Source organism: Hydra vulgaris, chromosome 12, assembly GCF_038396675.1.
Source record: "Hydra vulgaris chromosome 12, alternate assembly HydraT2T_AEP".
NCBI lineage: Eukaryota > Metazoa > Cnidaria > Hydrozoa > Anthoathecata > Hydridae > Hydra > Hydra vulgaris.
The window spans coordinates 55,112,140-55,120,000 of record NC_088931.1 but is presented as its reverse complement, the minus strand read 5'-3'; positions in this window follow the sequence as shown (position 1 = coordinate 55,120,000).

The following is a 7,861-nucleotide window of genomic DNA, read 5'->3' as shown; positions in this document are numbered from 1 at the left end:
GCCTAAGAGAAACAACACGCGACAAATATTTTAAAAGTAAAAAATCACCTCTTCTTTCCAAAAATATACTATATGTATATATTTCTAAAAAGAAACTTCTCAAAAATACATTTGCCTTTGACTACCTAAATAAAATGTCTTAAAAAACGAGTCACAAAATTTGGTTCTGTAAATTAATATATCCGCGTACCTAATATATATATATATATAATATAATATTATAATATTATAATATAATTATAGTGATAATATAAATACTTTCTCACCTGTGATGAACCAGTAGCATAAAACCGACATACAATTGACAGTTGTTGTACTGATGAAATGTATTTATATAGTGTGAAATAATGATTCATTATTAATTTATTCATGAATTGATTAAACTGACAAAAATTCTATGTAACTTTTTACCGCATATTTTATAAACTGATTATGGCGATTTGTTTTTTTATTTCAAGTTTGCTTTCAAGACTAGTGTGTACCAAACTTAAAAAAGCGACTTGAAATCAGATTTTTCAAGAACGAATTCATTTTAAATTTTTTTCTTGCATAACACTTTAGTCAGACTTCAGGTTTGAAGTATAACTTGAAATTTCGAGTTCGGAAAAGATTTTCAAAAAAGATTTTTGCTTTTTCAAGACATTTTCAAGACTTTTGCTTTTTCAAGTTGATTTTTCAAGTCTAACTTGAAAACGGCCGGTTTTCAAGTTAGACTTTGAGTTCAAGTTCACCCAGCCCTTAATGTGGGAGCAACGAGTTTATAAAATATTTTTTTTACTATTTTTATCTAAATTCATATTCATCAACAAATTTCAAGTTTTATACAATAATCTCTTAGTGTTCAGTTTTTATGACCCTGCAATGTTCACAGCCCCCTCAAATTGAGGGGGGTTAAAACTTTATATGGTCATAGGTTTTGAAAAATAAGAGATTATTGCATTAAATTTGAAAATTGTTGATGAATAAAAAATTTAGATAAAAATGGTAAAGAAAATATTTTATAAACTCGTTGCTCCCACATTAAGGGCCGGGTTGGCCCAAAAATTGGGGTTTTTTGTTCCCAAGCTCCAATCACCCCAATTCTTTGCAAAACATTCTTTTTTGATATAAGCATAAACATACAAAAGTTTGGAGTTTGCACGATGCCTGTAAGTGTAAAAACTCAAACATCTAAAAATCCAGTGTACACCACTGCACAGTGGTCCAAATGGTGGACAAAATGAAAAAATCTATATTTCTGGACTAAAATTTTTTTATGATTTTTTGAAACTACAATAAAATTCGACTTAAATGGAAAAGACTAGAGGTGATTATCATGCCTGGTTAAGAAATGACAACCTTTCAAAGTTTTAAAAAACATGTAAAAAAAACGTTCACACCGCAGAGTTAGATTTTCCACATACATTTTCTAATTTTAATTATATGCAGCAGATTTATAAACAAAAATTAAAAAAAATATTTCATTTCTCACGAAATTGAATGAACAAAATAAAAGTATTAACTCCTTTTTTTTTTTTTAACGTTATTAATAAAAAAATTTCATTTCTTTTAAAAAAATTTAATGCAAAAGTCAGTTTCTGCAAAAAAAAAGCTCTTAATTTTTGTATACTTCCTCAAATATCTCAAAAACCGGAAATTTGGTAATACTAAACCATATATTATTTAGAAACTTCATACTGTTGCCATTGTTTTGGTATGCCACATATATTTACCAAACACCCGGTTTTTAAGTTATTTGTGGTTATAAAAACTATGTTTAATTGTTTCTTTAAGCATAATGCACTAGTTATTTTATCTAAACTTTTAAAAAGACTAAAAAAATAGCAAACACTCAAGTTTAATTTTTTTATTTTACATAAACAAAGTATTAACAATGTCATTTTCATGTACTTTGAAACATGTTTTTTTTACTATGCCCTATCTCACTACACAATTTGCATTGTAATCGACCTTTGTTCCTTTGCTCGGTAACTAAAGGGTCAGAGCCCACCCCGAGTCTTTTAAAACAATCTTCCAAGTTCTGCAACTGATTTTTTTTTCTTGATAGTTTTTCTCTAAATATTCTAAGTTGTTTGTTGTTGGCCTCCATGCCTTCCTCGCTCCATGATTTAAGTCCTGTATCATTATTTAACTCAATAAGCTCCCAAGTATGTCCTAATAACTTATGAATAGTCGGTGTCAAACTAACCCAGGGCATTTCTTGTCGAAGAAGAATGTTTGTCTCCTTACATATATCTCTATATTTTTTTATGTTAATTTTCTGACTAGATGACATAGCACGAATAATATTAGACAACAAGAAACCGTACCGCTCTGCTAACATTCTGGCATGTTTATTTGAAATGTAGTCAGTAATCAGTTTTCTATTTTTCTCATTATAAAGAAGATTTCTAGCAACGTTGCCAGTTGTAGTACTACCCCCTTGACCTGATGAATCTGCAAAATCCCACTTGATACCTGTTTTTTTTCCAATTAACTCCTGTATATTTTTTTTCTCTATTTCAAGGAAGTGCGTAGTACTGGCTGTCTTAGACTCTGTCCATGCGTGAGCTCCTGCAGATAAATGAACCACAACTTTCATAAAGTGGTCAAATCCACGGAGTAATGCATGGAGTACTTGTACAGACCTTACGTTAGATCCAGCTGTTGGACTTGCTGTTTGTCCATGGCGAACATCATAATCCTTTGACTTTTTAGTTAAAGATCCGTCTTCTTGAACTAAATCCAAAAATATCTGCTCCATGGTTTCGATGTCTCTATTTATAACGAATCCCTGTTCAATTGTACATATATCTTCACATTGTTCCTTAGATAAATCACAAAGATCACAGTAAGCACCTCCAAGGCCCTGAAATATATTTGATGCTTTTCTGTCAAAACTGTCTGCAACAATGTTTACTTTAATATTCAAATATTGTCCGTTGAAGATAATAATGAAACCTTCCTCCTTCATTGTTTTTATATCCACATTAAAAACGGTTAAAGATTGTGCATTCTCACGTGATTCTTTTTCCATTTGAAGCATAAGAAGCCTCTGTGAAAAATTTGAGTTTGGAGATATTTGTTCCCATATTAAGTTGTTTCCATCTGCATTAGAGTTTAAAAGTTTCAGAGGGCAAAACATTGCCATGATTATATTATTGATATTTACATTGTGTAGCTGATTATACATTTTATGTCCTCCACTGCCATCATATCCAAATTTAATTTCAAGAACTAAATTTGTTAGTTCATTTGTTTTATGGACATTTTCAAGCTTAAGAATTTGGGCTACTGTGATTTTGACAGATTCTGTAAAGTTAGAGTAAACTCCAATATATGGTTCAGGTAGGGGAACGGTTTTCAGAGGAGTAATAGAATTTTTGAAGTCTTGAACCTTTTTCCAGCTTGGGTAAACATCGATACTGTTAGCTCTTAGCATTTTCCTCAGTTTTCTGTATGCTGATCGACCCAGCAGTGAATCACAGCAGATTGCAACAGCTATCACAGTTGTTATTTGAGAAGTTTTGACACAGCTAGAGGATGAACATCTAGATAATAGGAAATCACAAACCTCTTTCAGATCAATATTCTCGATTTCAGCAAGTTTGTTTACATTTTTCCAGAGTTCTTCTGTTCTTCGAATTTTTGACTTTCGAGAAATACTATCGCATTTTTTTCTATTTCTTTGCGTATCTTCTTCTGAATTGTAGTCATCTTCTTGGTTTATCATCTCTTCATTAAATGACAGCAAAACCTATATATGAAATATATGTAATATATATATATATATATATATATATATATATATATATATATATATATATATATATATATATATATATATAATATATATATATATATATATATATATATATATATATATATATATATATATATGTATATATATATATATATATATATATATATATATATATATATATATATAATTGTAATAATACTATATATGTAACACTAAAAATTCTAATTATTATTATTAGAAATATCAAACTTTATGATTTATAATCACAAAAGTAATAATAATGATTTTTGTCAAAATTAAGTTTTGTTTATAAATGCAGTAATACCTGCACTAATTAAAAAATATTCTATAATAATTATGTCATTTTTTGTTTAATTTACATATATATTTGAAGGTTTTAATTACCTCCACTTTTCCCAGCTTTACTATAGCTTCTTTGTCAATCTTGATACGTTTTGCAATAAACATTGATTTTTTTAGGTTGCTGAACTGCCTAAATGTATTTGTTAAAACTAACTCTGAATGTTCGTCAATGTCGTTAATATTCTCTAACATCTTAAACACTGTAATTAATGCTTGTGCTGAATTAACATTGTTATCTAATATTATTTTGAAAACTTTTTGTTCTGTATAGAGAACCATATTGAACGGAGAAATAACCAGAAACAAAGTAATATACTTTTACTAAATTGTTTTTATCGTGTTCAGTGTTTAATGTTTGTTCTTATTCTGAATTGAATAATTTTATTTTAAAAAGCTTTAACCCATTTGGCGACGATTATGTGGTTAAACAGTTTTTATTGTTAATTGTTATATATGGCTTTTAATGTTAATTTTTGAGGGTTTTAATTCAATATAAACTATTGCTAGAATTCGTAAATAGGAAGTTTTAATTCAGTGATGAATGTCATTACTTCATTCCTGTGTTTAATGCAAGCTATAGCTTGCATGAATAATTGTAGTTATAACTACGCAACATAAATAAAATACTATACAATATTTTTATTTTGTAAATACAAATCATTATTTATGGTTTACAAAAGTACATAATTAAAAAGTTTGATTCGGCGTAAAAATTTAGGCTGCATACACAGTAATCGCAGGGGTTGGAAAATGGTTTTCGCCGCTCCTTTATGGAAAATACAAGCAAGTAAAGGAAGGAGGTAGTGCTGTTAGGAAATTTAAAAACTAGAAAGAAGAATTTTTTTTTTTTTTTTAACACCCATAAAAAAGTGACGCCCTGGGCGGATCAGCACCCCATTTTTTGCACGATTGCTACCCTGATGTTAACACATAGGCCGCAACTTTATAATATAAATCTGAGGCAATTTTGACCTGCCTTCAAATAGTTATATAAATTTGTCCGCAAAACAGTCCAAACGGACCAATGTGCACTGCTTTCTGATATCTCTAAGTCGACTATAGATATGTAATTTTGGACAAAAACGTAACTTTTTAATCTTTTTTTTTTTTTTTTTTTTTTTTTTTTTTTTTCTTTCTCTGTTTTAATATAATATAAGATTTTACAACTTCGTAATATAAAATTTCAATAAATAAAATAAGTAAAACAGATAGGGGCTCAAAGAAGATGAGGATGACAGTACGTTATCGCAATCTTTTCATAGAGCCCCTATAACAAGATTTCAAAAAAATATCGTAATATGTTAATGCGTAATAAAATTTCGATAAAATATCGTAATAAAACGCGTAATTCGCTAATAAAATTGATAAGCAACCAACAAAAGTAGAAATAAAACAAGAACAGATTTATGAGAAATTATTCAAAGTATGATTAACCAAAAACATTTCTTATATTTTAAAAATTTCTTTTTTTGTTAAAAACTTGAAGGAACTTAACGAATTTACCGTGCCTTTGAATCCTTTTTGAAAAGTATTCCATACTTTTGGACCTCGATATAGAATGCTGTACTCTGAATATTTGTTTATTATCCGAGGCAGTTTATATGTGTTGGACATATTCGCTCTAAGATTATAGCTATCATTTTTATTTATTTTAAACTTGTTATTAAAGCTTATAGGAGAGATATTGTGATTATAACGATACATGAAAATTAAATGCTGGTAGATATTAATTTCAAACACATTCATCATTTTCATATCTTTCATTAAGGGCTTAGCGTGTTCACGCCTATTTTTTGAGTAAATGATTCTGCAGGCATGTTTTTGTAGACTATAAATTTTTTTAATCTTTGCCGCTTGAGTACTTGCCCATGAAATGTTTGCATAGCTGATGAAGCTATGAATTAGCCCAAAGTAGATTAATTTAAGACTATTTTTATTGACGTAGGAGCGAACTCGATACATCAAACCTATTATTTTGGTGATTTTTGACTGGATATATATTATATGTGGAAGCCAGGATAATTTTTCATCAACAATGATTCCTAAGAATTTTATATTGGATTGCTTATTTACTAGTTTATCATTTAGAGATAGGTTAGGCAACTTGAGAGGAAGATTTTCTTCTTGTGTTTTTTTGTGAAATAGTATATACTTTGTTTTCTCAGCGTTAAGTGAGAGTTTGTTTGCCTTAAACCAGTTGTTTACTTTACACAGTTCAATATTCATGTCTGCATATAATTTCTTGATATCATTGTTGGTGAGAAATAAGTTTGTGTCATCTGCAAACATGACCGAGTTCATTTTTAAAGATGCATTACAAAAGTCATTTATATATATTAGAAAAAGAAGTGGACCAAGAATCGATCCTTGCGGGACTCCACATATGACATTTAATACTCCAGATTGGACATTATTTACATATTGTTTTCTGTTTGTAAGATAGCTTTTAATCCAATAATAACTTTTATTTATTATTCCGTAGTGCCTTAATTTATCTAATAGAATGCAATGGTCCACTGTATCGAATGCTTTTGATAAATCAAGAAACACTCCTAAAGTAAATTTATTATTTTCAAAACCATTAGTTATTTGATTTACTATTTCAATGATTGCATGCTCTGTAGAGAGATTTTTTTGAAAGCCAAACTGATTTGGGTAAAAAAAATTGTTTTTAATGAAGTAATCATAGATTCTATTATAAACTACACGTTCGAAGAGTTTTGAAAATACAGAAAGTATTGATATAGGCCTGTAGTTTGTAATGTCAGAATGATCATTACATTTGTATAATGGAATTACTTTTGCCAATTTAAGTACATCCGGAAATATCCCAGAATTTAATGAGAGCTTAAGTATATGAAACAGGGGTCTATTAAGACTGTGTTTGTTTGCAATAACTATATCACTAGATATCTCATCAAATCCTGGAGCCTTTTTTTTTTTTAAGGAGGCAAAGGCTGCCTCTAATTCTTCATAGCCTAATTCATAATCAAGCATGGTAACGTTATTCGTGTTTTTAAGATAGGTTTTAAAGGATACAGATGTTGGTACAATTTTATTTACAAGATTTGGACCAATATTTGTAAAATATTTATTGAATTCTTCTGAAATTAGTTTTTGACAAAATATATCGTTATTTTCAATAACAATTCGTTTAGGAAGAGAAGGTGAATTTAGTTTTTCTCTTCCCATTAAGAGATTAATGATGGACCATGTTTTTTTGCTATCAAATTTGCATTTGTTAATTTGATTACTGTAATATTTTTTTTTTGCATTTTTAATGAGATCTTGGTAAAAAAATTTATAATTTTTGTAATTTTTTTCATTATCATTGTTTCTATTTTTCAAAAATTTATTGTAAAGTTTTTGCTTTTTTTTTGAGCACTTTAATAACGATTTATCCATCCACGGATTAGCAATTGCTTTTGACTTAATTGTTATTATCTCTTTTGGACAGGTTTCATTAAAGTACTCCAAAAATGTACTTAAAAAGGCATTGTAAGCTTCATTAGTATCTTTACATTTATATACGTTGTTCCATGTTTCTTGTTTTAGTCTACTTGTTAATTTATTAGTGTTACTCAATTTTAAATTTCGTTTTTTTAAATGTATAATTTTTGAATGACAATCAGACATAGATTTAAAGTTTTTTATTTTTATGAATATCGGGAAATGATCGCTAATATCTGTCAAAAATATACCGGTTTCAAATGTCGTTTCTAAATAATTATTGATAAAAATATTGTCTATTGCTGT